The following is a 26,687-nucleotide window of genomic DNA, read 5'->3' as shown; positions in this document are numbered from 1 at the left end:
AACAAACATGTGTCTTTGTGTGTTCTCTCTCCCATCCAGGTAATAAATTCGAATGCGGGCATGTTTGTCCCATGTGTAACTTTTTAATAGTATATATAGTTTTGTATTTGTTCTCTTTGTTGTTTGTTTTTGTTACTCATTTTGAAATAATATTTTGTTTTGCCAAGAAAAGGACATCCATATGTTGGGAAGGGAGTAAGTTCAACCAAACACCCATAGTCTGGTTCCATATCCTGTCCTTTGACTATCTGGAATGATGGAGTAAGTTACTCTATCAAAATAAGCTCTTAAGTCTGCTGTGCCTGAGGGAGTTTTGCTTTTGACCCAGTCTGGTCCACTCTGATGCTCTTGTTACATCTCCCCCTTGCTGCTGTAAATAATAGAGGCTTCATCCTGTCCTGACACAGGGACGTTATCTTGTGAGTGGAAGCAGTGACTTCTAATTGTCCTTACAAAAAAACATCAGGCTGCTCCCCCTATTCTCTGGTTTCTCACTTTTATAGTTTTTTTTTTTTTAATATGAAACAGGAAAAAGGTGATGAATAGCCCAAAGGATGATGAAATGTCAGGTGTCGGTGACATCTGTTGGAATGTTGTCTATTTGCTGAGGAGTGCAGTTGCGAGGCATCTTCTGTTGTGTTGAAAGTGGTCATTTCTTTCTCCACTGAGGGTGACTGATCCTTAAGACTCAGTGCTGCTTACACATGTTTTTGTATATTGACATATGATGTGTTTTGACAATGTGTGTGCAGCATGAACAGTGGCTTTCCTTGGGAAGTCTGCTTAGAGCAAAGCCTGCCTTGCCATTTCTATACCCCCAGTCAAAGCTGTGTCATGAAGCTCTGGTACCAGCCCAGCATGAGGAAGGCTAGACTATTGCATCAAACATGCAACAAAGGAGAGAAGTTCACATACCCAGGTCACAGCACAAAAACAAACAATATGAGAAGCTAAGACAGTGGGCCCCCCCCCAAACTCAGCAGTCCACCGAGAATCCCCTAAATGAACCCAAAGACACATAATTTACAAACGCAGACTTACACTTCATCAAGGAAATTTTATCTCAAAAATAATTAAAAATTGAATAGGAATGCTGAACGTAAGAGGAAAAGGTTGAGAAAATGAAAGTCAATCTGGCGCGGTGATTCTTGCCATGACATTGCTGTGGCAATTCTCCAGGCTATGTGCTCTCTTGACCCAAGCAAACTTAGTTCTGGCAAATGAAAGGCCCTATTGGCGGCTTTATCTTGGGAAAATAGATTAGGCCCTTTGGCAATTGAGTGAGAGAGAGAAAGAGAGAACATAGGTTTTATGGTAAATAAAATTTTACTGCCTTCTGGCTGCTATCTTGTGGGACACTAAGCAGGAGCCAGTCATGATACTTTACAGCATATTGACGAAATAATTCTAGAGAGATCTTTAGAGGTCTTTGGAGAAAGTCACTACTGTCACTTCCAATCCAAAGTCACCTTCATGCTATCAGTGCCTTTTATGTGATATTTGTCTTCACTCAGGAGAAAACATTGACTTAGACATTTTCAACCTCTAGCAATTTGTTTTCTATTTTTTCTGGTATTTACTTCCACCAAAGCCCATTTGATCCGATGTAAGGCATTACAGTATGACCTATTGTCTTCTCTCATTTGGCTATCATTTCCAGGAGAGATCTCATCATTTATGGTAGAACAGTAGGTAGAGATTTCCTTGAGATTTTCAAGGGATCAAGAGCCAGGAGCAAAGAAGCTAAAAAGGTCAAATCAAAGACTTCACAACCTTTGAAAGGTTTTTCAAAGTTCAACAATGGCTTAGTGAAGGAAGGAGGAGAGGAATGGAGGAAGGGGGAGAGGAGGAAAAAGAAGAGGTTGGAGGGAAGGAAAGGAAAGAAGAGAAGAGGAAATAACGATGTAGTTTTGAGGAGGCAATGTATACATTTATGATATGAAATTGAACAACTACAATGAGGAAAGCATTGAAAGGTGCCCCCCTGCTCCTGGCTCTTAAGCTTGACAATATAGACATCATATAATCAGTTTCTACCATCAATCTAGAATAGCATTTCTCACCTAGAGGCACTAGTGATATTTTTAGGATTAGATAATTCTATGCTGGAGATGATATGTCTCCATTTATTCTAGACTGTTCAGTAGTGTCTTTGGTTTTTCCTCACCATAATACTGTGTTGTGTTCAAGATGTGACACCAAAAGTCCTCATTTAAGGAAGATGTTGAACTATATATTAAAAGAAAATTTCATAATAGCACCCAAGGAGGATTTTCCTGGCTCTTGGAACTGTATAGCCATCTTTCCTTAAGGCTAGTGTAAGGACTTATTTATGCAGTAACTCTCTGATAGCCTTTCACATTTTTTTAAATTCAAAGTTGCCTGCAGGGTTGAAAAATTGTACACATAGGTCATTTTAATTCATACAGTTTCAACTTTAATAAAAACTTCTACAAGAGAAATGGATAGGTCAAAGACTATGTGTGCTTGCCATTTTGATAGGCAGTAACACTTGGATTGCTGCCAATCTCAGAGGTAAAGGATGGTGTTTCAATGTTCTTTTGATTTCCATTGCTATGTTGACGATTGTGGAATGTAGTTCTGTATGCTATGAATATGTGTTGCTCTGATTTGGTTGATAAATAAAAAGGCTGATTGGCCAGTAGCTAGGTGGGGCAAGCAGAGAGGAGAATTCTGGCAAGAGAAAGGCTGAGTCAGGAGTTGCCAGCCAGACACAGAGGAAGCAAGATGTTAAGGCAGAACTGAGAAAAGATACCAAGCCATGTGGCTAAAAATAAATAAGAATTATGAGTTAATTTAAATGTAAGAGCTAGTCAATAATAAGCCTGAGCTAATGGCTGAGCAGTTATAATCAATATAAGCTTCTGAGTGATGGGACCTCAGTGCCAGGTGGGACAGGAGAAATCTTCCAACTACAATTGGTGCCCAACGTAGGGCTTGAATCCCAACCCTGGGATTAAGAGTCTCATGTTGTTCTGATTGATGAGTTTCTAAATGGTCTTATTAAATAAAATAAAATAAAAAACCATGGAGCCAAATATAGGGGTGAAAGCCTTAGAGAGATCAGAGAAATAGGTAAAGCCACCAGCGGACCTTACTCATGAACTCTGCAGCTTTCAAATGTGAATTACTTCCTATCTACCCACACACATATGCCTTGCTGTTCTGCCGTCTGATTTGCTCTCTATCCAGCTATCCCACTTCCTCTTCCTACACAGCTCTGTCACTTTCTGTCTGTCTATACAGACCTCCAGACCTCTGTGGTTACCTAGTGTTGGAATTAAAGCATGTGCCACCACACCTGGCTCTGTTTCCAGTGTAGCCTTGAACACACAGAGATTCTGCCTGATAAGTGATAGGATTAAGGGTATATGCTACCACTGCCTGACTTTTTTGTTTACTTAAAATGCCTGGCCTTTTTCCTCTGATCTCCAGGCAAGCTGTATTTTTTAAAGCACAAATAAAATATCACCACATTTCAGCACAAATAAAATATCACTACAGTGGACAGGCTAAGGAGCTTTTCCTTTAAGATCTAGTTATGTATTTCTTTATGAAACATCCATTTATAATTAAATTTCCAGAAGTCTTTTTACATATTAGTCTCTTTAAATATGGTATGGTTTACATTTTTTCTTTTGTTTTTGCATGCATGTGTGATTTTCATGCACACGTGAGTGTGTGTGTGTCTGTGTGTGTGTGTTCTCACATGTGTAGTGAGTGTGTGTTTGCAGGAAATATTTATGTGCCTATGCATTCATTCCAAGACCACAGATTGATGCCATGTATCTTCATTGATTGCTTTCCACCTTATTATTGAAGCAAGGCCTCCCACTTGAACCCAGAGCTTGCTAGTTTGGCTAGCTTAAGTATCTAGCTTGCCCTGGGGATCCCCTGTTACTTTCCCCTGAGCACTAGGATTACAAGTGGGCCATCTTACACACCTGACATTTACATGGGTGCTGGGAATTTGAACTCTGGTCCTCATACTCACACAGCAAGTGTTTAACCCATTGAGACACCTTTTTAGCCTGCAAATCATTTTTTGCAACCTAGTTCACTGTCTTTTGATTTACTTATGGAGCACAAAGAATTAAAAAAATATACAGGTACACATAGGAATGTAAAAAGTAGTGCTGGAACACATCAGAAGTCAATTGTATATATTGAGACAATTGTGTCTCATATAATATGAAATATTTCCCCATACCTCCAAGTTTTAGCTAAAAATGAACAGTGTCAAAAGAAACTACAGAAGCAATATTCCTTTAATCACATGTTTGTGGGAAATTACTTTACCAGTATGACATGCACACATGCACACACACACACACACACACACGAAAGCTGTATAGAATTGGAATGTGTTTATTTCTAGTTGGTTCATCTGTTTTACCTTTGTCCCTCTCCCATCACTCTTTTCTGAACTAATTTCAAGCCCCAAATAGACATGCCAGCAGAGCCTCAGCCAATTCGGCATCAGTCCCCAGTAACCTCAAGTGCATGCCATTGAAGCAATGGGATTCATCAACTAGATTGACTCGGAGGTGAGGAGAGTCTGTAAACTCTGGTCAGGTAGTCCTGGTCTCCCTTCCCATCTCAGCTTCAAGAGACACTATGATCTTGGTTCTTTCACACAATTGCTCTGAATTTTATTTGTCTCTGTTTCCTCAGGAACTTCATCCATGTTGCAGGCATTGTCTCTGAATGACTAGGACTCAATTCCCTACTCTCCCTTCTCCCATTAACGTACTATTCTGGTCAAACTTCTGCATCCTTCCCAAGTTCATACCTTGCAGGAAGTATTGCCACTATTGTTTAATCACCATCAAGATTGTGTTAAAGTGTACCACGTTGTGGTTTGTGGGCCCCCTATGTCCTAGAATACTCAGGCACAACATGAAATCATAAAATTACTTAAATCTTTATGAGATATTTTTATATTGTTTTTTGTTGTTCAGTTGAGCAATTCCAAAGCGTGAACCTTGTGGAGGACAAACAGTGCTTCACTACAGTTTCAGAAGTTTAGATATACCTGGAACTTAACTGTACTGAAGTTACATCTCCATTTAGGAGTGTGTTATGGTTTTTGTCTTTAATCTTCATCAAAGACCATGAGCTAAAGGCCTGCTCTTCAGCATGTGGCCTTGTTGGGACATGATAGAACATTTAGAAGGTGGGGGCATAGACTGAGGGTGTTAGATCACTGCGAGCATGTCCTTAAAGGAAATATTGGGACCCTATCCCCTTCTCTCTCCCTTCCCAGTCACCATGAAGTACACAACTTTGTTCTACTATACTCTCTCTCCATGCTATATTGATCTGCCTCATAGTGATAGAACTAAGTGACCATGGACTAAATATTTTGGAACTGTGAGCCAAAACTATGCTGTTTCTTCTTTTAACTTGCTCATATCATGCATTTGCTACAGTGATGGTGAGCTAACACAAGATGTGTTGTGTGAGGGCCTGTAGTTCCTTTTTTCTCTCTGCAGTCTCCCTCTGAAGAGAGAGCTACACACCTCCACATCGTTTCTAAGACTCACTTGGTGTCTTAGGATTTTACTATTGCTTTAGGGAGATGCTGTGATCATGGCAGCTCTTAAAAACCAACCAACAAACGAACAAAAACAAACAAACAAACAAAAAAACATTAAATTGAGGGGGCTCACTTACAGTCCAGAGGTTCAGTATATCATGGTGGGGAGCATGGTGGCATGCAGGCAGACATGGTGCTGGAGCCTAGAGTCCTTACATTTTCTTAGGCAGGCAACAAGCAGTATTGTCATACTGAGTGAAGCTTAAATAAAAGACTTCAAAGCTTGTCCCCATAGTGACACATTTCCAATAGAAGGTGTGGCCCTGATTAAAGATATGCCCTCCAGCCTCAAGGTATGGATTAAAGATGTATGTCATCCAGCCTCCCCCAAAAAGACCACACTTCCTCCAACAAGGCCACACCTCCTAATAGTACCATTCCCTATAAATTTATGGGAGCCAACTACATTCAAACTACCACATTCCACTCCCTGACCCTCATAAACCTTTAACAATATCATAATGAAAATGCATTTAGTCCAATTTCAAAAGTCTCCATAGTCTATCACAGGCTCAACAATGTTTAAAAGTCCAAAGTTCAAAGTCCCTTCTGAGATTCATATAATCTCTTAACTATAATCCCCTGTAAAGTCAAATCAAAAAGCAGATCAGATACTTCCAACATATACTGGCACAGTATTTACATTACCATTTCAAAATGTAGGTAAGGGAGCACAGTAAGGAAATACTGTATTGAAGCAAGACCAAAACCAGATGGGCTAACTCCAAAATCTGCATCTCCATGTCTGATATCAAAATGTTCTCCATATCTCCAATTTCATTCAGTTTTGTTGACTGGAACACACTTCTTTCATTTGGGCTGGTTCCATTCCCTGTTAGCAGCTCTCCTCAGCAAGTATCCCATGACTCTGGCATCTTTAGTATCTTGGGTAATTACAAAATTCCAACTGTCCAATGTCTGGGATCTATTCAATATCTTTTGGACTCCTCCAAAGAGAGGTGGCTTTTTTCAGCTCTATACTCTGCAGCACACATTTCTTGTCTTCTAGCCTCTGGCTGGGTCCACTCCATTGCTACTGCTGTCCCTTCTGGTTATCCCATGGTACTGGCATCTCCAAAACACTGGGGTCCTCTGCTGCAACTGAGCCACACTTTTACCAATAACCTCTCATAGGCTCTCCTTATGGTGCTAAGCCTCAACTTCTTTGCATGACCCCTTCAGTCTTGGGCCTTCAACTGCCGTTGAGGCTGCACATTCACCAATGGCTTTTCCTTCATGCCTTCAAATCCCATACCACCTGGGTAATGCTTACACATTACCAAGTCCAGCTATCGGAATGAGGTACAACCTTGGCTGCCTCTGGGACACAGCTTCTCTGTTACTTCAGGAAACACTTCCTAGACAATTTCACCTTGATGATGTTAGTCTCTTGTTAATCACTGCTAATTTCTTAGCTCCAGCCAACCAGCATCAAGTATTCAAGGAAAACAAAATATTTTGCTTTAGTAGTTCTGGTATCTTGTTAATCACAGCTAATTCTTCAGCCCCAGCTAACCAAAACCATAGGATCTTAACTCTTTCTTCTGTCTTTAACTCTAAGGCCAGAACCATGTGGTCAAAACTGCCAAGTTCTGCTGCTTGATGGGGCTGAAACATGGCCCTCTTTTGTTCAATAACATCTTCACCAGCTTTCTCCCCTTCACTGCCTAAGCTTGGCTGTCCTGAAACTTGCTCTGTAGACTATGTTGGCTTTGAACTCATAGAGATCTGCCTGCCTCTGCATCCAGAGTACTAGGATTAAAAGTTTGTTTCCAAAAAGCCAGTTCATGCACTAAGGATGGGTCCCAGTCTCATTGCCTGGGGGCCCCTAAACAGTTCAAACTAATAAACTGTCTCACTTATCCAGAGGGCCTAGTCCAGTTCTGTGGGGGTTCCTCAGCTATTGATTCACAGTTAATGTGTTTCCACTAGTTTGGCTATTTGTCCCTGTGCTTTTTCCAATCATGATCTCAATATCTCTCGCTCATATGATCCCTCCTCTCTCTTGTTGATTGGACTCCTGGAGCTCCACCTGGGGCTTGGCCATGGATCTCTGCATCTGCTTCCTTCAGTCGCTGGATGAGAGTTCTATAATGACACTTAGGGTGTTCAACCATCTAATCTCCAGAGTAAGTCAGCTCAGGCACCATCTCTATAGTGGAGTCATCTTTGTGGATTCCTGGGGGCCTCTCTAGCACTCTGCTTCTTCCTATTCCCATGGGGGTCTTCATTTATCATGGTTTCTCTTTCCTTGTTCTCCCACCCTGTTCCTGATCCAACTAGGACCTCCCGCTCCTCTAAGCTCTCTTTCACCTGACCCTTACCCTCCATTACCCCCTCTCACTCCCAGTTTACTCATGTAGCTCCCATCCATTTCTCCATCACTGGGCAATCCCTGTGTCTTTCAAAGGGTCCTCTTTACTAGCTAACCTCCCTGGAGCTGTGAGTTGCAGTCTAGTAATCTTTTGCTCTACATCTAGTATCCACTTATGAGTGAGTACATACCATGTTTGTCCTTCTGAGTCTGGGTTACCTCACTCAGGATGATTTTTTCTAGTTCCATCTATTTGCCTGCAAACCCCATGGTGTCATTGCTTTTCTCTGCTGAGTAGTACTCCATTGTGTATCTGTACCACATTTTCTTTATGCATTCTTCAGTTGAAAGGCATCTAGGTTGTTTCCAGGTTCTGGCCATTACAAATAATGCTGATATGGACATAGTTGAGCATGTGTCCTTGTGGTATGATGGAGCATTCTTTGAGTATATGCCCAAGAGTGGTATAGCTGGGTCTTGAGGGAGATTGATTCCCAGTTTTCTGAGATAGCACCATACTGATTTCCAAAGTGGCTGTACCAGTTTGGATTCCCACCAGCAGTGGAGGAGAGTTCCCCTTGCTCCACATCCTCTCCAACATAAGCTGTCTTTAATGTTTTTTTTATCTTAGCCATTCTGTCAGGTATAAGATGGTACCTCAGAGTCACTTTGATTTGCATTTCCCTGATTACTAAGGATGTTGAGCAATTCCTTAAATGTCTTTCAGCCATTTGAGCTTCTTCTGTTGAGAATTCTCTGTTTAGCTCTATAGCCCATTTGTTTTAATTTGGACTGTTAGGTATTAGTGCCTATGCTAAGACACTTTGCTCAGCCTTGGTGCAAGGAGGAGGGGATTGGACCTGCCTCAACTGAATTGCCAGGCTCTGTTGACTCCCCAGAGGAGACCTTGCCTTGGAGGAGATGGGAATGGGGGTGGGTAGGTTGTTAGGGGGGAGGCTAGGTGTAGGAGGAGGGAGGACAGGGGAATCCATGGTTGATATGTACAATGAATAGAAAAATCTCTTAATAAAAAGAAAAAAGACATATTCTATAACATGAAACTCATGTCTAGCATCATTATCAAAAGAATATGCAATAAAAGATTTCAAAATTAAAAAAAAGTCTGTTTCCATCATCACCTGAGGCCAGCACTCCCTTTATTCCATTCCTGTATTTGTTTATCTCTTTGAACAGAGGGTTTCACACTACTCCTCTTTCTGGTGTCCCTTTTCTCCTCAAACATTTTTCCTTGCTCATTTTTTCCTTTCATTATATAGCTTCATTGGAGATACCACTAATATCCATACAACAGAGTCTTTCTAAGCTGTTTTGAGATTTCTTCTGCCAGCAGAATTAATCCCAAATGCTTTCTTCACTTTAGTATCAGGCAGACTCTTAGACAAAGGCAAAAGGCAGCCACTTCCTTCACCAAAATATTACAAGAATGATTTCTAGGCAACATACTAAAATTCTTCTTTGAAACCTCTTGAGGTAGCCCCCCACAACTCATCAAATCATACTCAGCACCATTGACTTCTATGCTCCTACTAGGATGGCCCATTAAACAGTACTTAATGCATTCACCTGCTTTTCTAATCCACAGTTCCATCCACTGTCCCAAGGTCCATGTTATTCCAAACAAAAACATGGTCAGGCTTATCACAGCAATACCCCACTCCTGTTACCAACTTTTGTCTTAATTTGGGTTTCTATTACTGTGAAGAGACACCAATGACCATGGCAACTCTTGTAAAGAAAACATTTAATTGAGGTGGTTTATTTACAGTTTCAGAGGTTCAGTCCATTGTCATCAAGGCAGAGAGCATGATGGCATGATATGGTGCTGAAGCTGAGAGTCCTTACATTTTGACTCAGAAGCAACAGGAAATCAACTAACTCACTAGGTAATATTTCAAGCATAAGAAACCTCAAAAGCTGCCCCCACAGTGACACACTTCCTCCAGCAAGGCCATACCTCCTAATAGTGCCAGTCCGTATGAGATTATGGAATTACAGGATTGTGGGGTCCAATTACATTCATACTACCACACCTGGCTTTAAGCCTGGGACCAGGAAGGAGTTTTCTAGAATGAATGATGGTAGCAAGGGCTTTGCTCCTAATTCCTACTGTTTTCTCTTCCTATTCCTACCACAGCTAATGACTACAAGTTTGCTCACGGAACACAACACAGGTAGATAATGTTAAGTTGCTTTGCATTAGAAGTCTGGCATGGGTCTCACTGAGCTAAATCCAAGGTGTTCAACAGAGCTGTGACCTTCCAAGGGAATGTATTTCCTTGTCTTTTCCAGTCTTTAATGACTGCTCACACTCTTTGTTCTTGGTCCTCTAGCTCCATTTTCTAAACCAAAACCAGTGAGAAAACCCTCTACCTATTCTTTTACTTTAATTAACTTTGTTTTCAAATTAAAATTCTCTTCTCTCCCTTCTTCCCCCCCCCTCTCTCTCTCACACACACACACACACCTTGGATGTATTCTCATTCTATACCCTAGGCTGCCCTTAAATTCTTAATCCCTCTGCTTCTGTCTTCCAAGTGCAGACATTCCAGGAATGTGCCACTATGCCCCAATCAAGTGGATTTTTTAAAAGGTGATACAGAATTACTATTATTTTATTGCCACACTTCCTTATGAGCACAACTCAGAAAATTCACTTTCCTTAAAGGACCTATGAGTACATATTAGACTCACTTTTAGTATTTAGGATAATCTCCCCACTCAAAGTCTATAACTCAATCACAACTGTAAAGTCAAATTTGCCACTGAAAGCAATATATACAGAGTTTTGAGGTATCAGGGTGTAGGCATCTTTGGAGGAGCACATTTTGTCTACCACACTTCTCTAACATCATTCTGGGGCTGAAAAGATGAGTCATTAAAGGTGAGAAGTGGAAGTTGTATTTTATAATCATGTCACAACAATAGACACACAAGAGGCATGGTTTGAGGCTATTTTGTCAAATGTAAGGCCTTTCTTACAAATAGCACCTGACTTTAATGTGCTAGTTTCTGCAGAAATCAAAGCAGCCCTGTCTCCACTCTGCCTTTATCACTAATCCAACAGGCATGTAAAGCCGTGCTCTCTCTGCCTGGTTGGGCTGTGCAGTCAAGCGGTCCAAAGGGCCCTCAGCACAGCTGCTGCTTTCAATGCCATGGCCAGGATCTGGTTACTCCTACTCCTTCACTAACTTGGACCCCTCCCAAGAAGAACTTTGATTTGAATATTCTATTACTGATCTACCAGGCACTCTCTGGCTCCTCTCTGTCTTTGAGGAGATTCCAAATCTCTGTGCTTATGGGGACATGCCTTCAATAGCATCTAATAGAAAGATGCACTTTGTTCTTTCAGTAGTCAAGAAGAGAATTCTTCTCTTGTGAAGGCTCTTCAGTATTTGAAGACAGTTAGGGGAGGGATAAGGATGCTGCCAGTTAAAAGTGCATTTCTAAACTGCTTCTCCAGGCATATGAAGAGATGGCTTAGCATTCGCTGGCTGGAAAGAAACCTGAGCCTCTGCCATGGGGTCAGCTATCTTGTTACCTTTTAACCCTATTAGCTGATATTCCACTAGCTAAGCAATACTTACTAAATGCACTCCTCAAGATCCACACCAGAGCAACAGTGGAGAAATAAGGGAAGATAAGCAGAAAAGGAGCCGTTGATCAGGAAAAGAAAAGGAAACCCACGTTAGGGAGAGGTTACATCATCCATGTCACACATCTGTACCCATAACTTGTTGGTTAGTTCTGTTCTTTTTTTTTTTTTTTTTTTTTTTTTGAGACAGGGTTTCTTTGTCTGTGTAGCTGGCCTCAAACTCACAGAGATCCGCCTGGCTCTGCCTCCTGAGTGCTGGGATTAAAGCCGTGTCCACCGCCCGGCAGTTAGTTCTGTTCTGAACATGTTGCTTAACCCTTTGACTTATCTCCGAAGTACAATGTGAAATGCCATTTTTAAGACTCTCTCTCTCTCTCTCTCTCTCTCTCTCTCTCTCTCTCTCTCTCTCTCGTGTGTGTGTGTGTGTGTGTGTGTGTGTGTGTGTGTGTGTGTGCGCGCGCGCGCGCGCGCGCCATGGAACATATGTAGAGGGTAGAGGACAACTCTGGTTGTCAATTCTTACCTTCCACCTTGTTTGAGACAAGGTTTCTTGTTCATCATCATATTAACTAGACCCGCTGACTGGGAGCTTCTGTGGGGATCCTCCTGTTTCTGCCTTCCATCTCACTATTGCAACACAGATATGATCAACCATGTTCAGTTTTAGTTGAGTATTGGAGGTCTGGACTCACCCATGCTTGTACAAGCAAGCACTTACCCAGAGAGCCACCTCCTCAGCCTAAAATGCCACTCCATTGTATTAGGGAAAATGAATTTTACCTGCAATAGTTTTAATAAGATGCATAGCTATTTTCCTATATTACTACTTTGAATTTCAGAGAATTTATAGTACCCACTGTAGGTCTTGAAAACAAGGTTGCATGTACACAACTTGAACAATTGTGTATCATTAGAGTTAATTAATATTAATTTTAGTGTCTCTGTTTTTGAAATATTCTTAATCTATACTTCAGTTAAACACACACACACACACACACACACACACACACACACACACACACACACTTCAGATTAGGACTACCAAAGGAGAAAATAATAGTTTTGAGTCTGTCTCTCTATTGAAGGTGTTCAGGGTGTTATCTGGGAGGAGGAGGAGGAGGAGGAGGAGGAGGAGGAGGAGGAGGAGGAGGAGGAGGAGGAGGAGGAGGAGGAGGAGGAGGAGGAGGAGGAGGAGGAGGAGGAGGAGGAAGAGGCACAGAAAGGCAACTGTAGCAGCAGGAGTGAAGTGTGGAAGGAATTGGTTGGCACAAAGTTGCTTATCCAATGTCTGTTCCAGAGCCAGTGTGTAATGTCCATGATCTCTACTCCTCATACTCTGTAGATGAACACACTGAGGCAGTAATTGTATGGCTAGGACATGCGGACACTAGGCTGTAGAGTTAAAACTCACATTCCAAACTGTCAAAATTCTACCCCTTTTACTTCAATATACAATACATAAAATGATAGAAGTCACTGTGGCCTCACTCCTGTGCTTTCTCACCATCAGGGGAATATGGAGTTACAGAAAGCTAAAAGAACAAGGCAGATAATCTTGTGAGTGATTTTCAGAGACATGACCACAAGTTGGGGTAAAAAAAAAAAAATGTACTTATAAGAGCCATTTCTCAATGCCAAGTACCTGAAATTTCATTTAACTCTTATGAGGAAGGTTTTTTATTCCTTTGTTATATTCAAGAAGACAACGACTTATGGAAGATTGACTTTTATTGAAATGTGCACTGGAATATCAGATTTGTCTAAGGAATGGGGTTGCCTCTCAAATAATGAGATTTCTCATGAGAATTTGAAATTTCTGGGATTGGATTTTACTGTGTGAATGGCATAAGTTTGAGGGTCAACTGTTTTCATTAAACTAGTATATTCTAATCCTTGAATGATCATGGTTCTCACCAACCAGTCATTCTACATTTACCTGCCTCCAATCTTAATACTTTAGAAACATTATTGATTACAAGAAGAAAGATGAATTGAAACTGAAATATTCTAGGGAATAGATATATGTTTCTTTTTCCTGTATAAATCTGAGAGCCACACCACAGTTAGATTCAACTAATTAATTAAAACAGCTAAGTAATGGGTACCAAGCATATATCTTGGTCTCAGTGAGTGGCTGAAGTAAACTTTCACTTGAAAATGTGTCTCTCTGACCCCTAAGCACAGGTCCCAGTGTTCTGGCAAGTCACTTCCCTCTCTATCAAGGCCTTGCCAGAGAAATGATCAACAGGCTGCCTGCTGAGGTTTTATGACTCTAGCCTTCGAACAGCTCTTTCAATCCAAGTAGAGCTTCAGACTCAGCTTCAGACTTTGCCAAAGCCACATCAAGGAGAATCATTTAACCTGAATTATTTTCCATCTCTTTCTCCTGCTTCTTCGTGAAGGGGCTCTTGGGGTTTTCTTGAAGGGAACAGTTGATGAATCCCTATGTTCAGCAGCCAGTGTTGCCCTAAGATGAAACATGACTAGAACTGCTGGGCTGACTTTCCTTTTTGATCTAGACATTTCTAAGGACCACAGCACACTTACTGCCTTTATTTAGTTTGTATATAAGGGCATTGGGAAGGAAGATTTCCATAAGACTCTCAAGTGAGGCTGAGAGGATAAGGATGGAGATTCATGAAGCTGGGAATAGTGATGACAAGGTAATTCATCCAGAGCCTTATGCTAGATTTATTTGAGTTCAAACAGACAAGCAAGTAAGCAAAACATTCCCTGTGATGAAGAAGATGATGATGATGATGACATTTTTTTCTTTTCTATTTTTGTTTCCCTTTGTTTCTTTGTCCTTCCTTCCTCCCTCCCTCCCCCTTTCTTTCTTTCTTTCCTTCTTTCTTTCTTTCTTTCTTTCTTTCTTTCTTTCTTTCTTTCTTTCTTTCTTTCTTTCTTTCTTTCTTTCTTTCTTTTGTGGTTGGGATCTAACTCAGGACTTTAGCAAGCTAAGCAGATGCTGGAACCATTGAGTTCTAAACCCAGATCCACTTTTTTCTTATAAAGCTTGCTAATTTGGTGACTGAATGCATATTTTCATCAATACTTTTATGAAATTACAACAAAACATAGAATTTGGAACCACAACAAACACAGAAACAAATGGCTCATTTACTAAAATGACAAATTTGTCTCATTTTTCTTCCCATGGGCCTCTCTACAGAACCATTCTATCTGGAAGCTGCTTCCAGAAGCCTGGCCCTATTGATCCATTATTGTCTCATATTATCACAGATAAACAAAAAACAAGTTGATAAAAATTACTTTATATACTGCATGTTTCTATAACAGAAACAACTTAATTTGTTCAAAACAATGCTACTTACAAAACTGCAGGACTACCAGAAAACTCTGCAAATAAATCTTTGAGAAAACTGGGAGTGGTGTGCATTAGTTACATGAATTGGTTTATACTCTTGGAGAGCCCAGAATTCTATAGCTCCTTTTCTTATTCTGTGTAGTGGACCCTTGAGTCCTCTTAGGTGTCTTTCCCAGCTTTGTTTGCATTACTGTAGGGACACTCACATTGTCATTGCTTCCGGTGTAAGAACTATCATTTCATAAGCAGACCCAGAGGCAGCCCTAATTTTCACTACATGACCATCTGGCATATCTCTGGACACAAGTAATCCTTAAATGATAATCACATTTCTAGGTACAGAACAGTGAACCTGAAATTGGTCCTAAAATAAAGCAAGTTTCTAGTTTTAGACGTCATTGATCATTTGACAAGCTCATCAAGCCTGAAGATGTTTTTAAGGAGAAATAATGGCTCAATACTTCTTAGGAAATGAATTTCTGAAGGCTGGCTCCGTAAAAGCTGTCTGCGATCAAATAAATTAAGTCAACCTATGTTAAATAGAGCTATAGAGACTCCCTTTCTGGAAGACGTAAGTGTGACTAATGTGATATGTGAGTCTCTAAAACAGAGTTATAGTGTGCAGGATTTCCTGAATTCTCAGACAATGGGAAAGACCCATATTGTCATCAAGGGACTGGCTAGACAGGATGATTTCGAAGACTCTTTCCTGCTCTAAATTCTCTGATAATCTTCCATTCACACGAAGAGCAACCTATCCTGCAGATATTTCCTACACCCTTTGCTTTCAATGTTCCTCTTAAAAATATATGGCTCTTTAAAAAAATGGCATAAAAGATAAAAAGGATCACATGAGGCATTTATGAGAAGAAAGGGATCTGAACATCATTGTGGAGGAAGGGTACAATTCAAAGCACACATTGTTCAATTTCTGATGATAGTTTTCACCACTAACTACACTGACATAGCACAATGTCCCATGATGTGACTCCTAGAAAATAAGATCGATGATGTATAAGTGATGCAATGTTGATTACCAAAAAGCCTAGAGATTCTACCTAGAATCTGGTGTAAAAAACTTCAAGTCAAATGCTAGGCTTTTTGTTTTAAAGATTTATTTTATTATTATTATTATTATTATTATTATTATTATTATTTTATTATTATTATTATTTGTGTGTGTGTGTGTGTGTGTGTGTGTGTGTGTGTGTGTGTGTGTACATGCATACTGGTGCCTGTAACAAGCATGCCAGTGCCTGCAAAGGGCAAAGAAAGGGTCAGATCCCCTAGAGCTGGAGTTACAGGCAATTGTGAGCCACTTGACTTGGGTGCTGATACTGGACTTTTGTCCTCGACAAGAGCATCAAGTGCTCTCAACCAACTCTCCAGCTCCTAAAATGTCAGTCCTGCTGTTGCATTATTTTTCCTTGCACAAAAAGAACAAAAATGAGCCCTTCCTCCAGTCTGGAGAATCATTCACCATCTAATGGTCAAATGCTCAAGAACAATAGAAAAATGTGAATGCATTTACTCTTGCTGTTTTAAAGAAAATTCAGAGCAAAAAATAGATAGTCCTATAAACTCTGAGATTATGACAGACATCTAGGAGCCCGAGTTATTAAGGGCTTTGTTGTGTTTTTGTTAAGACTTCAATCAGATTTAGTGACAAAGAACTGGGATAATTGAACTTCTGACCAAGAAACTCATGGAATTAAAAAAACAAAACAAAACCAAAAAAAACAACAACAACAACAACAAAAAAAAAACCTCCCTCAAACCAAGCAAGATTCATTTAGAAACTCTTGTTTGGATTCCCATAAGAGGAAGTAATATCCTCATCCTTATGGTGTTTTTTCTTTCCCTTTTTGGCACAAACTGATAGTTTGAGTTCCTGTTCTCATAACTGTCTCTACTTCCATTTATGGAGATTTCTTTACTCTAACCTGCTGGTAGAACTTGAACAAATGGGTGGTATAACTAAAAATCAATTTCCTTAGAATGTCACTTATCAGGTGGAAGACAACATAGTTAAAGCTAGATGTGAACAGTGAGGTTAGACATGATCAGAGCTCCATGCCAGCCCTAAGGAATGGGTCCGCCTCAACTCAGGGTTTACAGTCACTGTAATTTTAATCAGATTTGAATGTAATAGTATTTCATAATTTTCCACTGAGCCTTTTTCTCCTTTCTTTGGAAAAGGAAAACCTCCAGAACAAGAGAAATTAAGAAAGAGAATAGTATAGTTGGTGTGGTTATGTGGCAAGGCTTAGTCTGCACACACACATGGTCCCTGCCTGTTTCCCGACATAGACTGAAAACTACGGCTATGCTTGTCCTTAAAATCTAGTTGCCACACTGCTTCTTCAACTCAAGTGTCGGAAATAGAAGCCATTGGGAGAAACTTTAGTTCTGGACTTAAATGCTTACCAACTAACTTCCAATAGCTATGCGACTATATCTTGAACAATATAGACAACACTTGCCTATGAAAACGTGAGGAGCTTGAGTTCAATGATTTTGTCACTTCGCCTCTACAGATCTGTAAATCTTAGTGATGATTTCATGAAATTAACCAAAGATATATAATTTATTTTCATTTTTATAATAATGAAAACAATCTGACAGACCAGGGGATAAAAGAATAATAATGTATCTTTACTGAAGATTAATCTATGTCAAATGCTATGCATAATTTATATTAATAGGTCTGTGCAGGAATCATGCCTGCAAAAAATCATCATCATCACCACCATCACCATCATCATCATTATCGTCATCTTTATTACCACTATATACACTATCGAGTAGAATTAAGGAAAGACTGCTAAGGGAAGTTTTACTACAGGATAGTTAGTGAATGGCTAGGGTCAGAGTCAAACCCAGGCTCTCTGTGGTCTTCAGTTATGCTTAGACCCTGTGTAGTTGCTACCCATAACATTTCTCTCTGAAGAGTCCACTGGTTTCCTTTATACACTTCAAGTCATTTAACTTTGAGTTCATTTGTATTCATGTATAATCAGTAGCAGTTCATTACTATGACAGAGTCTGGCATTTACCATGGTTACAGGGAACATTACAATATTCATTATACCCAGAAAGAACTTTCAGTGTTACGGAGGAGTTATCATACAAACAATAATGATAACACAACATAGCACTGTGAAATATTAAGACAAGTGTGCCTTGGGTGTGGAGAAGGAGATATGTGAACAGACATTAAGGAAATAAAAATCAATCTCAATCAGAACAGCTCGCTGTGAAAGGCTTGGAAAGGGAAAATCATTTAGTGCAATGAGAAGAGGTAATTAATTCCAACTTGAATCTACAATGTTATGTTGTATATAACATTAGAGATTAGGGTATTGAATGGTCTAAAAATTGAGAAGAGGTATTCATAGCTAAAGGACAGGGTGTATGACAGATACATGGAGACAAAACTGTAATTGGGAAGCCCTTGGTGTCTCACACTAAAGATACAACACTATCCTGATGAATTAAGGAGTCCTTTAAAATTTTTAAACATAAAATTTTGTAGCACTAAGGAGGTACCACTAAGGCAGGGATTAGATGGGTCTTTCTACAAACAGGAAGAAAGAATGGAATCCACTCCAGTAAAATCAGGTTCCTCCCAAAAGACCATCAAAAGAGTCAATTGCTGCGCTACAGAGAAGTGATTGGATTTGAGAGCCTTGAGGGTACAAAGGCAGTTAGGAGTTAGGAGAGGCTTCAGTTGGATGAACAGATACTGGGAGTAGGAAGGAAGGTGAGTGATAGGCTCTGCTTCTAGCTCTCTCACAAGACTGGCACAGTAGATGGTGACTATCCCCATTCTTGGAAAGCCGGCCTAGAGAGAGACCAGCCCCTTTGTAGGAAGGCTCTCTTTAATTGGGAACATGTCATTCTTGAGTTGCCTGTGACATACTTTGAGATAGAGAAATAGTCCTACACATGCCAGGTAAGAGCTGGTGCTAACCTTGGATAATATGTATGTATAGGAAATGTTGACATATCTATAGCAGGAGATTTTTATTAAATGTGGAAATTCATCAAAACAATCATGCCTTGTGTCAATGACAAGGACAATAAGCCCAGCCTTATGATGGGTGAGGGCATAGGCGAAGCTGAGGGGGATCTTTCAAGCTGATAGGCAAAGCAGGACATGAAGTGTGAAGCAGAGAGGACAGCAAGAACAGAGAAGTGGGGTATAAAAAACTCATGTTTGAAAATGAAAGTCATTTTCACTTGACATGTGAAAGGGAAGGCAGAAAGCACATCATGGAAAATTAGCATATGTCATTCTCAGCAGCAAGGATCTCATGCATATCATGAAGGGTTGCGGAAGGGTCTTTCTCTGAGAAGTGAGTTAAGAGTGTGCAATGCAAGTGGAAATGGGGAAAAATGGGAGTAGTGAGGAGTCCCATGTGATCATCCAAGTGAAAGAAATGAAAGGCTAACGGGCACTGGCATATGGGTGCAGAGAGGCACAGAGACACATTTAGACTAGTAGATCCTTTGTGTCTGTGAAACGTAGAGAAGCCACATGCTTAGAAAAGGAGAAAATGAATGTGGTGATGAGTGGGTATTGAGGTGAAGAAAGGGAAGATATATTTATTTCTTTATACCTGAATCTCTGGAGACCTCTTGTATCAATCTGAATACTGGAGAAGGAACCCTGCTGAAGATAATAGATTTTGGTATCAGGAAAAATAATGACTAAAATTAGTATGACTTAAAGTATGTAAGCATCAACTGATAGATATTCTGCATTAGTGTACACAGTAGCTCCATTAACTCCCATGACTACAATCTGAGTGGAAATGAAATTTGCCTTTATAAAACTTGTAAATAATACCAAGATGACCATGCAATTAATCCATAATTGTATAGGTAGTAAAAGTGAGTGTAAGAGCTGAGATTCCAACTCAGGTCTGTTGCCAAGACATAGACAACATTTGAAACTATGTTTGTTTTTGTTGTTGTTGTTTATTTTTGATATTTAAATATAACTTTCCTTTGAATTTGTAAAGCATGAAAACTGTAAAAAAGAATGATTATAAAATGAAGATAAGGATGAGGACATAAATGGGATAAAAATGTCACCTTGGAGAAACAAAAGCATAATAAACAGCTAAAAAATAAATGCAGGAGGAAAAGAATTTGCCCAGAGACTTCTACATAAAAAGAATAGAGGCTTCAGTGGAAATAAAGAGTAAGAAAATATTGAAGGGGGTGGTACCCCATGTGCTAGCTGTTGCCAAGTGAATCCAGATGAAGGTTGACCTGAATCCTTGGACTTTGGGAGCAATCAAGAGGTGAAGGGGATTTGTCAGAGCAATTTCACTATAGCAAATGTCACAAGAACGAAATGATGATTCATAGGGATACAAGAAACTGGAGCCCCTCTGTAGGAGATTTTGAGACTATTGACTAACAGAGGAAGAAAAAAAGATCAGGTATCAACAATAGTGGTTGCAAGGATGATGGCTCATTGGATATAATTTATTATTTATTCGCTTACTTATTTGAAAAGTGGTTTGTTTGAGTGTAGTTTTAGAGCTAAGGGGGAAAGCTTACCAAGAAGCATGAGGCCTAACTCATAGAAGGAGAAGCATATAAGCAAACCTGAAGCAAGGTCTACAGGGAAGCAGCAAAGAAAGAATATCCATCCGGTACACAGGTAGATCATTTGTCCTTCACTACAGAGAGAGTGTGCTGGGATGGGAGGGTGAATTTATAAATTTGCTATGGTTGGGATGAGCAGTTGATACTCTGAACAATTTGATTTCTCAATCCAGGCAAGTTGGTTTATCATTTCCTAGGGTGCAAAATAAAGTATGCTGACAACATGGGAGACTGAGAAAATGTTGACTAGGACAGCAGATCTGGAAGCCCTTGTAGCTTTTCAATGAAGATAAAGACGTTCAAAAGGAATACCAAAGAGGAGATGGCTCCCTGGGTAAAGTGTTTGTTGTGCAGGTGTGAGGACCTGAGTCCCAAAAGCTGGAGTTACAGGTGACTATAATCCCAGCCAAGATGGAGACAGGAGGATGCCAAGGGCTCACTGGCCAGGGACTCTAGCCAACCGGGGAGCTCTAGGCTTAGTGGGAATCTCTCTCTCTCTCAAAAAAAAAAAAAAAAAACATAATAATAACATGGAGGTTGATAGAAGACACCTGACATCAATCCACCACCTTCACATGTACATGCATGGCCTAGTATATACCTACACACTCATACACACATATGCATATGCTTAACACATGTGTGCAATACACACACACACACACACACACACACACACACTACCACCACCACCACCACCACCATCACCAATGAAAGATAAAAAGGAGCTGAGGACTCAATAGAATGAGAAGCCATATCATAGTATTCAGATAACAGCAATTTTAGTTAAACCACTGGAAAGAGGTGGGAGAGAAAGAGACACAGGTACTTTCCCCTAGAAGCTAGGACAGGCCTCAGAGGTTGTTCTTCTTCTTCTTAGTCTCCCTCTTTCATTCCTTCCATCCTTCCACTATTTGTATTTTAGAGTGTAAAATGGAAATGATTGAGGGGGAAGATGAAAGAATAAAAAGGGAGAAACAAAGAAGGAAAATTAGGGGAAAACATGAAAGGGAAGAAATAAAGAGCATGTTGGACAAGATTAGTTATTTTGTCCTCTGAAATGGAGAATAAAGAGAAAAGCAGTGGTAGGAGATGCTGTAGGAATGAGGGGATTTGTGTTTGGCAGACCCTCTGCCCTCTAAAGGCATATCCTCAGAAAACACAGAAGAAAAATGACCTTCTAAAATGCAGGACTAAGAGTGTAAAGTGTGTGGTAGACTTGGGAAATAACCCTGGTGGCAAAGAGAAGGAATTGGGCTTAACCAAATGAATGACTTCTCAGCATTCTATCTTGTATATGGAAAGTACCCAGGATGCTTCATCCCTTCCTGGGGAGCTGTTCACTGGTCATGGTTGCTACAGGGCCTGGTGACATTTTGAACATTGTAGCTACTGGGGAACTAGTTGGGAAGAAGGGGTCCAGAGGGAAAGGAAGGGGGATAACAAAAGATAATAGGGGTGAACATAATCACAACACATGCTATATATGCATGAGACTATCAAAACACAAAACAAACACCAGCCAGCAGAGGGAGTTCAACAAGTCCTGCAGGCAGTTAGGGTTTCTTTCTTCATTGTGAACATGGGAAACAACAATCACACAAATCCTGCAGGATACCCACCCTCACTCATGCAATGACTCTTACGGTGGTTTACAGAATTTACTTCAGACATTGAACGCTGACATAACTCCCTATAAAAGACAGAACTTCGCTCTATTAAACCTAAATAATCAGTAAGCCTCAAAATGTTTTATATGTTTCAAAGAATGGATTTCAAAGCAATGAAAGTCAACAATTAGGAAGAGAAGCAAGGACCAGGATTGTCTGTTAAGTCATTCTTTGTGGCTGTGTGGATCTTCAGTGTCTTCTAATCATTTGAAAATCCCCTATAAAAGGTTTAGGGGATTAGGTTGGATGCACCTCTTAAATGGCTGCAAGCTCTGTCTTGCCTTTCATCTCTTGAGAATGTGTCTCTTTTAAAGTCTTATGCACTAGCAGGGTCAACCACAGTAGATAAAATGAATGCAGGGTCTCTTCCTTATCTCTAGCACACTGGAAATAGACTTAAAGCACTGTGGATTAACCTAGTGGATGTTTTGTTTGTTTTTTTTTTAGCTTTTGAGACAAGGTCTCATGTAGCCAATGCTGGCTGGCATAGAACTTGCTTTGTAGCCAAAGATGACCTTGAATGTCTGATCCCCTATCTTGTACCTCCCCAGTGCTGAGATTATAGGCCTGCACTATCACACCCTGTTTCTGTGGTACTGAGGATGAAGCCCAGGGCTTTTGTGCATACTAGACCAAGGGTTTTTTTTGTTGTTAATGTATAGGAATGTTCTATTGACTTTATGACAGAAGAAGGCATCAGATCCCACTAGAGATGATTGTGAGCCACCATGTGGTTGCTGGGAATTGAACTCAGAACTTCTGTAAGAGCAGCCAGTGCTTTTAATTGCTGAGCCATCTCTCCATCCCCTAGACCAAGTGTTTGTCAAGTAAGTCATGTTCCCAGATCTCCTTATCATTTTTTCTCTACCTGAATTTGTATTAAAGATAAATATTTAAGAAAAGCATTTGTCAGACACAGACACATTAACCACTGACAAAATATCAAATGGGTCAAGGTATTATATATGCATATTTCTTTTTAAAATGAACTTGAAATGACACACTGAACTAAAAATACTTTGAAAAACGTCTCTCAAAGGAACAATTTTAGATACCGTATTATAGAAATTAAACAACATGCTGGGTGGTGGTGGTGCACACCTTTAATCTCAGCACTTGGGAGGCAGAGGCAGGTGGATCTTTGTGAGTTCGAAGCCAGCCTGGGCTACAGAGTGAGTTCCAGGAAAGGCACAAAGCTACACAGACAGATATCCTTTCTCAAAAAAACCAAAAAAAAAAAAAAAGGAAAGAAAAGAAAAAAGAAAGAAATTAAACAACACTATCAAACCACTGGCAGCCCAAGTCATCCTCCCAAATACGGATGCCGAGTGCATGGCAGAACTCTATTAATGGCTTGTGTAGATATAAAAGGAAGCAGGGAAACCCCAGCTTTTACTTAGAGAATTTAAGAATTGGAGACATTTGAAGGAGGAATTTTGCTTCACCTCACTAGCCACATTACAACCAAGCCATGTTCAGGGAGCCCTCTCCCTCACTATAAGGCTCCCACCACTCTGTCTTTATTTATCATCCCCTTGGGTTTTCTGGTGATAGTCTGATGCATCCTACATTAGTCAAAACCAAACACAATGGGCTGGGGAGATGGCTCAATTGGTAAAGTGTTTACTACACTGTTATAATTGCCTGTTTTTGATTCCCCAGAACCCACAAAATACAAATAATAAATGAAATACTAAAAAACATGGGCACATAAACACATGCCTATAACACATCCCGGCATTGGGTGAGCAGAGACAAGAGGATTCTATAAGGCTACCTAGCCAACCAGGCTAATGAAAATGGTGAGCTTGAGGTGCCATGAGAAAGCCCATCTCAAAACAGAAAATAATAATGTGGACAGTGACTGCAGAACAATACATTCAATATCTGCCTCTGGCCTCCACATGCACCCCACACATGCACTTGCATACACATGAACAGTTCACACACATACGAGCAACCTGAATACCTCAGCTGTTCACACTGGTTCGCTCGAGGTCTTCCAGTCTCTTTCCTATGTGCCTGGACACCTGGGATTTTGTCATCCTTCTCCTGTTCTATTTTCTGAGCTTTCAGGAATGAATTGAATCATCTCAAAACATTTGAGAGAGAGAGAGAGAGAGAGAGAGAGAGAGAGAGAGAGAGAGAGAGAGAGATCTACTGAGCTTTGAGAGCAAAGCCCCAGCTCTCTCCCACAACAAATCCTGCAGTACATCGTTTACTTCTGTTACCAGATTTTAAGATAGCTCCTGATCATCTACATTGGACTCCTTAGTGATGAATATATGGGTTGATGGACAGTTTTAAAAAGTTTTCCAGGACTCTGAAAGACTTGAAAGCCTGTCTTCAGGTTCTGTCTTTAGAATTCACAGGCCTGTGTGGTCAGGACAGGAGGAAGGGAGTGCTTGGCTTCTGATGTTACCTCGGTGCAAGGCCGCTAGCAATGGAGAGGCATCTTAAACTGCAGTGTTGCTGTACATTTTCCAGTAATCTAGCTCTCTGAATTGCAAATACTGGAAACCCCTCTTGCCTTCCTGCTTCACACTGACAGCGACACTTTGCCTGCCCACATCTGAGACCTTGTGGCTTTTGGTTCATTCTGCTGTGGATGCCTCCCCTCTTGTTTTCTCAAAATGTAAATATTTGTGCTGTCTGCATCCTAATTGCTAGTCTTGGTGTCTTATTGACTACGAGGGCTGTGGGAATGTGGGTGCCTCAGGATCCCTTGTTATGTGCTAGGATTTCATGTCCTATGACATTAGCTTGGCATGGCTGACAGCCACCCTGTTCTTATGCCCCTGAGTAACTTACAGCTATGTCTATAATTGAAACCCACTATTATTCGATTCCCCTCTTCAGAGAGGAAAGGCAGAACTATCGTCCTGTACACACTGCAAACCACAGGAGCCTGTGTGAGGGTCTGTAATGACACAAAAGACATTTTCAAGCTTTCTACTAATGACTTTAATTCTCTTTGTCTAGACTAACTTATTGCATTTGAAGTGCTTCTTTTCTAGGGGGCAGGGGAAGTCATCAGTCCTTCAATGCCAGCCAAATGAGGAGGGGTGAGGAACACAAGTAACCAAGAAAGTCAGTAAAAATGAACCAGAGGATTTGCCTCTGAATGGGCTGCTTCCTGAAGAACATGCTAGCTTCAGGTTGCCCAGTTGAGAAGCTGTGTTCTAGAAAGACTCACATCTGTAGCATACATTGCCAATAATCCACTAGATAATATGTAGACAGAGAAAAGATGGGAGCTTCTTCAAAGTAGACAGGAGGGAAGTGCCACTGTCTGGCTTCTGGGTTATGGATGTTCTTGGGTGCCTGAGGAAGAACGTCTCTGTTTTACCACTACTATAGTGAGGCCTATTTAGTGAAAACAACAACAAAATGAGGCCTGTGTGGTATTGCTGGCACACACTTGTTTGTGATAACACCAGGAGAAATGTAACATGTTGGCCACAGACCCTTTTAAAACGTTCCTTGGATAAAAGGACATTGAGCAAGAGCAGGGTGGTCATTGACACTTTCTAAAAGCCTGAGTGGGAAAGGAACAGAGATACTTTATAATGGCTTGGACTTCAGACTAGGGAGATGACCTTGAGGAGCCCTCTGGTTGGACACAGAACACTGAAAGGCCTCTGGGCAAGGATAGTCCTCCTCAGTTGGCGCCATCTCTTCAGTTCCACACGACAAGCCTTAGGAACACTGGAAGTGTTTGGGAACCTGAAAGGGCTTGTCCTGGAGCTGTTCTCTTTTGCCAAGTCCTCCACTGTCTGTGCTTGCTCACTTCCCACTCTTCCTCTGCTTGTGCTCCTCCACTACTTCTGCACACTCAAAATACGTTGTTTTCCTAGGCTGGGCTGGCTCCCTTCATCTTCCTCCTGGCTGCTCCAATTAATCTTCTCTTGAAAGATCTACTTTGTAGTTTGGCTGAACCATTGGTGAGCCAAAATTCCTAAGGCTTTTTTTTTTATTGGTAGTGTAGATTTATTGATTATTTATTCTTTTACAAATTGTCCATAGTGAAGATTATTCTTTTTGGAGTAATCCCCAAACTGGGTCTGAGATGAAGAGACAATACAGTGTATCTCTGTTTGTTTGTTCTGGTAGCTTAAAATCCTTTCATTATCTATCTATCTATCTATCTATCTATCTGTCTGTCTGTCTGTCTGTCTGTCTATCTATCTATCTATCCTATCTATCTATCTATCTATCTATCTATCTATCTATCTATCTATCTATCTATGTCTATCATCTACTTATCATTTTGTTTTGATGGGACACCCCTGTGCCATGGAGTGTGTGTGTATGTCAGAGGGCAACTTACAGGAGTTGGTGCTCTCCTTCCATCATGTGGGTTCCAGGGACCAAACTCAGGTTGTAGGGTTTGGCAGCAGGCACCCTCACCTACTGAGCCATCTCATAGGCTCTGTTCTAGTGGTGGTGGTGTGTGTGGACATTTGCATCTAATTTTTGTTTTTCTTTTGAGGCAGGTTTTCACTATTACCCAGGAGACT

At 40.6% G+C, this 26,687-nt stretch overlaps 1 protein-coding gene across 3 annotated transcripts in view; it reads right to left on the bottom strand.

Annotated features, from left to right (window-relative positions):
* Grem2 (gremlin 2, DAN family BMP antagonist) overlaps nt 1–26,687 on the bottom strand; it is a 99,415-nt gene that overhangs the window by 25,187 nt on the left and 47,541 nt on the right. The window contains exon 1 of one of the 3 annotated variants that reach the window (XM_036202239.1): nt 19,498–19,518. The exons of the other annotated variants lie outside the window; for them this stretch is intronic. The gene's annotated coding sequence lies outside the window, so the exon portion shown is untranslated. Of the gene's footprint in view, nt 1–19,497; nt 19,519–26,687 lie in introns of those variants that run through there. 3 annotated transcript variants of the gene reach the window in all.

The sequence above is a fragment of the Onychomys torridus genome, chromosome 11 (assembly GCF_903995425.1).
Source record: "Onychomys torridus chromosome 11, mOncTor1.1, whole genome shotgun sequence".
Lineage (NCBI taxonomy): Eukaryota > Metazoa > Chordata > Mammalia > Rodentia > Cricetidae > Onychomys > Onychomys torridus.
Note: the sequence above shows the minus strand (reverse complement) of the source record. Positions and strands in the feature narration are given on the sequence as shown.